The sequence below is a fragment of the Vulpes lagopus genome, chromosome 16 (assembly GCF_018345385.1).
Source record: "Vulpes lagopus strain Blue_001 chromosome 16, ASM1834538v1, whole genome shotgun sequence".
In the NCBI taxonomy this organism is placed as follows: Eukaryota; Metazoa; Chordata; class Mammalia; order Carnivora; family Canidae; genus Vulpes; species Vulpes lagopus.
Window position 1 is genome coordinate 53,629,054 of NC_054839.1, and position 6,107 is coordinate 53,635,160.

The window sequence follows — 6,107 nt, forward strand, 5'->3', positions numbered from 1 at the left end:
GTTAAGGAGGGAACTTGTGATATGCATCAGTGTGGTATGTAAGTGACAAATCACTAAATTCTACTCCTAAAACCAATATTATGCCATATATTACCTAACTAGAATTTAAAAGAAAACTTGAAACATTAAAAAAAATTTAAAAATAAAAACTGTGAGGCACCTGGCTGGCTCCTGATCTCAGGGTTCTGAATTTGAGACCCACACTGAGCGCAGAAATTACTCAAAATTAAAATCTTAAACACACACACACACACACACACACACACACACACACACAACCGTACAGTCTTTTACAATTTGCTAATTAAAATGAAAAAATAAAGTTGGAAGTAGTCATAGATCACATATATAAATCGTATTATTTACAGATGGAAAAATAGTGTTTCTTGAATGCTGCACTTGTCTTCCTAAGTAGATTATAGGTTCATTAAGGACAGGGACTACATCTTACTCACCTTTCTAACTCATCTCCCTACACACACACACACACACACACACACACACACACACACACACACACACACACACTCTAATATAGTGCTCAGTATATGCTGGGTACTCAAAATGGTCTACTAGGTAATTAGATATTTTACCACGAAAACTACGTACATAAGAAGGATTTTTTTTTCTTATCTCTAAGTCTTCAAGCTGTTCTGTTACCTTCCTCCAGGGAATATATATGTTTCACTCAGGACACATAGATAGCTAATGTGAAGTGTTTTATGGTCTTCAAATGTCCTGCTATGTTTGGCGTACTCTTATTATCTCCCTATCTATCTGTTGCTGAAATAACACTGTAGCTTTTCACTGATGACAGATTGGTAATATTTTATAACTTCAGCTTTGGCTTTTTAAAAGTGATGTTGGGTATGTAACCCCTGCATGTAAAATCAAGATTTTAAGTTCCCAAAGAAATGCACAGGAAAAAAAAAAAGTCTCCCTTCCACCTTGTTCCCCAAATTTCCACTTGTCTTTCTCAATTGCAACCCTTGTTAGCTTCTCTATCATTCCAGAGAATGCATATAGATGAACAGATACATAGCCTGTCTGTCTGTCTGTCTCTCCCCTTGCTCTCTACTCTCCAACACAAGTGTTTCCTAACACTAATCCATTGCTCCTTTTATCTTTGTTTTTTTTTTTTTTTGTTTTTTTTTAAGTAGTGAGGAGCCCAACACAGGGCTTGAACTCACAACTCTGAGATCAAGACCTGAGCTGAGATCAAGAGTGGGACACTTAACTGAGTCAATCAAATGCCCCCATTACCCCTTTTATTAAGAACTTCTATTCTTTGTTTCCATGAGAGGTTTTTTTGGGGAGGTGGGGGACCACATGTGGTTGAAGTTTATTTAGTACTATTCAAATGACCATTTGATCTGATAATCTGATGAATTAAAACAGATTTTCAAATGTAAAATGAATGGTGCATCCTGGGATGAAATTGGGATGAAATTTTGGATTTCTGAAGGCCAAAATTGATTGTGATGTATTTTTCGTATATTGTTGAATTTTTTATTTAAGATTTTTATGTCTATGTTTATGAATAAATAATGTTCCTGGCTCTGTCTTTATACGGAATTCATATCATGGTTATATTTACATCAAAATATTTGCTAAGGACTTTTTTTTCTTATTCTTTTTTTTATTTTCTGAAATAATTTGTATGATATTGGAATAAACTATTCCCTGAAAGTTTGGTATGCTTCTTACAAAACTGTCCAAACTTAGGATTTGTTAGCTGATTTAATTTTTAATGGTTCTATGGCTATTCAGAATTTCAATTTTTCATGAGCCAGCTCGAGTAAACCATATTTTTCAAGGAATTTTGTTTTATCTAAGTTTTCAAATGTTGACATGCTTCTTCATAGTTTATTCTTAATATATTTATTTAATATATTTTAATCTCTGCTGCATTTTTAGCCATGTCTCCCTTTTCATTCTTAATACTTTTTAGTTATGTGCATAGTCTTTTGATTAAATTTTCCAGATATTTGTCAATTTTATTAATTGTTTCATAGGACCACCTTTTGGTTTTATCTTGTCTATATTTTTTCTATTTCATTATTTTTTCTTTTACTTATCTCATTCCTTCTGGGTTTTAATGTGTTTAATTTTCTTTTTTAAAAATAAGAAGTTGAATACTTAGCTCACATTGCCAATCATTTCTCTTTTTCAATATTAGCATTTAAGATTATAATTTTTCTCAAAGTTTTGTTTAATTGCATTTTACAAGTTTTGAAGTGCAATATTTTCACTAAAGTTAAATTCTCACTATTTTGACATTTCAGTTATGACTTATTCTGTTACATCTGAGTTCTATAGAAGTATATTTTAAAATTCAAAGTGTATTTTTATAACCGTTTATATTATCATAGTTGATTTATTTTATGACTGAGTTACAACTTAATTTTATAACTTTTAAATTTTTTTTGAAACTTCCTTGATGGTCTAGTATGTGGTGCATTTTTATAATTACTGCATATGTGCCTGAAAGGAACCTGTGTTCTCTAAGTTTGATGTGCAAACTTCTGACCATATTTCTGAATTGGAACTTTCTGGGTACCAGAAGTTGCTACTAACTTGGAATACATTTGATTTAATGCTATTGACTTGTGCACTCTCTTGTGGTACAGTTACTGTAAAACTGAACCTCGGTCCCACTTGAAGGCAAAGCTATGGTTAAAAAAGATGATGATGATGATGATGATGACAACAATGAATTTTCTCCTTTAAGCTTTCCACCTGAAGTCATGTCAAGTGACTCCTGTCGTTGAAAGCAGGCCAATCTCTTTCCTAAACCATGCACAAAAGATGCGTGTCTTATGAAGTGGTTTGTGTTTCACCTCTCCTCATGCTGCCCAGGCTCAGGCCAAGCTAACTGTCTATTCCAGGTAAACCCAGGCATTATTCTGCAAATTCTAAAGGAATTGTTTTTCTTTTTTAGATTTGCCAGTAGGTCAGTTGTGGTGTTGGTATCCTGTTGGGATGCTTGGTTTCTGAGTATTTCTCTTGCTTCTTGTACAAGGTTTGCAATGCATAGGTACATCCAGCTTTTCTGCAGTGAGAGGGTCTTTCCTAATGCCTAGGCTGCATGAAAGCATCTGGTACCCCACCCCACTCCCATCAAACCCAAGACTGCACTTGTTGTGATTAACCTCTGGCTTCCAAATTGCCAAATATAATAGTCCCTTCTTTGCTCTTACTTTGCATCACCTCTTTGTGACATTGAATGTGGTTATAACTCTATCTTGAAGTGTCTTTCTCTCTGGAGTTTTTGCCTACCATTCTAGATAGTCATCACCAGATCCTTGGCTGGCTCCTTCTCCTTTATTCAGCCTCTCATTCTTTTTTTTTTCATTTGTTTTTATCGAAGTTCAATTTGCCAACATATAATATAACACCCAGTGCTCATCCCGTCAAATGCTCTCCTCGGTGCCCGCCACCCAGTTACCCCAGCCTCCGCCCACTTCCCCTTCCACCTCTCATCCTTGAAGTAGTTTAGGGCTGGTCCTAGACCACTTTCTTTTCTTCATCTACGTTCTCTCCTTAACTGATCTCATCCATTCCATAATCTGAACATCCCCTGAATGCTCAAGGCATCTAAATCCCTATTGTTATCCTTGACCTTTCCCTTGAGCCCCAGTCCTGTGGAGCCAGCTGCCTGCTTAATATACTATTTGCCTATTTTATAGCATCTCAAACTCAACATGTCTTAAACCAGTTGGTGTTCCCCCCCACAAAATGCATTTATTGTCCAATCTTCCCTAGTCTCTCCCAAGACCCAGAAGTCAATGAACTTTTCCCTCAACCCCATGTTGACTTCACTTCTAACATATATCTCAGATTTGTCCACTTCTGTTTATCCCCACTGCTATACCCCAGTCTAATATCCATCACCTCTTTCTTGAACTACTAGTCTCCTCAATTTTATGATTGTAACACTAGAATATATTTTCTAATCCACATTTGGCAGAGAGATCATATTAAAAGGCAAATCAGTTCATTTTACTTAATTTTTAAAAAACTTCTCAATAGCTTCTCACCGACTTAAATTTAAAAAATCCAGATTCTTACGTGGCATACAAGACCCCACATGCTCTGGTTTACTGGCTAGACCCTTGTCCTCTCAGCTCCTAATGATTATTCTGGAGCTAAGCACGCTGTACTTGTTGCCCTTCCCTCTGGAATGCTATTTCTCTGGCTCTTCATGTGGCCACACCTTCTCACCTTCAAATGTAAGCTCACATGCCACCTTCTCAGGGACACCCTCCCTGATTTACCTTACTTAAACTAGCACTTCCTCCATTTCCTCAAAACCCCAGTTATACTCATTTATGTGATGCTCCTTGTTTTCTTTCTAGCACTTATTAACACTGGAATAATCCATTCACTTATTTATTTAGTATGGCTTTCCTCACCACACTATAGCTCCAGAGAATAGGAATCTGCCTTAATCACTATTGGCACACAGTACACACAAAATAAATCTCTGTTAAGTGGGTTCTTAAACATTGGTCTGTTTTATCCCTGAAAATAATCACGTGAGGTATAGGAAGCCTTCCCCTCTAAATCCACTCCTTCTCCGAGATGGAGACATATCGCTGTATCACGGAAGCCTAGAAGGTTTGGCCTGTACAGCCTATTACAATGATTCTCTTTCCTGCCTTCAATTGTCCAGCAATCACTTGAAAATCCAACAAGAAAAGCTACAACTGGCCTAACAACCTGGTCTTCTTTTTTATTCAGTGGACATTACATGAGATTATTTTCAACAGTCTTTCAGAGTCCAGAGACCAAAAGATGGATCAATAATCAGAACAATGTAGCGTCAATATGCAACATGAAATACTTACACATTTATACTTGTGAATTTTTCCTATACAGAAATGCACATGATTAGGGCACCTGGGTGGCTCAGTGGTTGAGCATCTGCCTTTGGTTCAGGTTATGAGCCCAGGGTCCTGGGATCGAGTCCCACATCAGTCTCCCTGTGGGGAGTCTTCTCCCTCTGCCTATGTCTCTCCCTCTGTGTCTCTCATGAATAAATAAATAAAATATTTAAAAGAAAAAAGAAAGACATGCACATGACTGACAACCAATGATTTTCAAATAGAAGTATATTTTGAATACATAAATACATATAAATAATTTAAATTATATTTTAAATTTTTCAATAAATTATCTATGTCCCATCAACAGTGCTCTGTTTTAATGTGCTTCTCTCTAAAATTCAACCAGTCAGAATCTGAGATAGAAGATGCTAAAGTAGATCTCAACTCCATTAGGATTTCAGACCAAGCTTCAGTTCACTGAAGTTCACAGATATAACGTGTTCATTAGAGAGGCAGGACCCCAAAACACAAAAGTCAGTTGCATCTGAAAGAACAAAGCAAGTTTCAATTCTAAGGTGAAAGGGGTGGAAAAGACATTGTAGCTTAGTTCCAAGCATTGAGGAATCTGGTCAGCTCTTCCCCATGTGCAAAGACAAAAGGGTGAACCAAAGAAACCATAGTGATTAGGGACTTTTTTTCTCAATGGTGACCAGAGGGCTGATATATAAGTGCTATATAATCCGGTGTTACTGAATTGAACTTACTTAGCATTAGAAGGAGACATAAGATAGCCACACCACATCTTACTGTAATCAATTTGTGGATTCTGAAGAAAAAAACAAGAAAATGACTCATTGTTTGGTCAAATAACACTCAAGAAGAACCCATGGAGGTGCACACACTTTTGTTACCAAGAGCATCTTGAATTGATTTTTCTATCGCTGCTTCTCTTTCCTTCACTTTCCTTTAAACTATAAATATGTTTGAACCAAAGGTCTTCCCCATGCTTATATGTGTGTGGTGGTAGGGATGGGTGACAAAGAGAAAATTCAACCCTTTTCTGGATTTCATTTAAAGCAAGGAAAATCTGCTGTTTATGTAGGTGCTTGGATGAGAGGGAGGCAGGAAGAAGGTACAATTGCAGCTCACATTTAGTGAATGTCTGTGCTGTGCCGAGCACTGGACTGTGAGTAGTCACACTACCTTTCCCATGTATAGGTGAGGAAATGAAGCTCAGAGAGGGGACCTTGCCTTTGTTCCCATAGTCTGTGTAAGTAT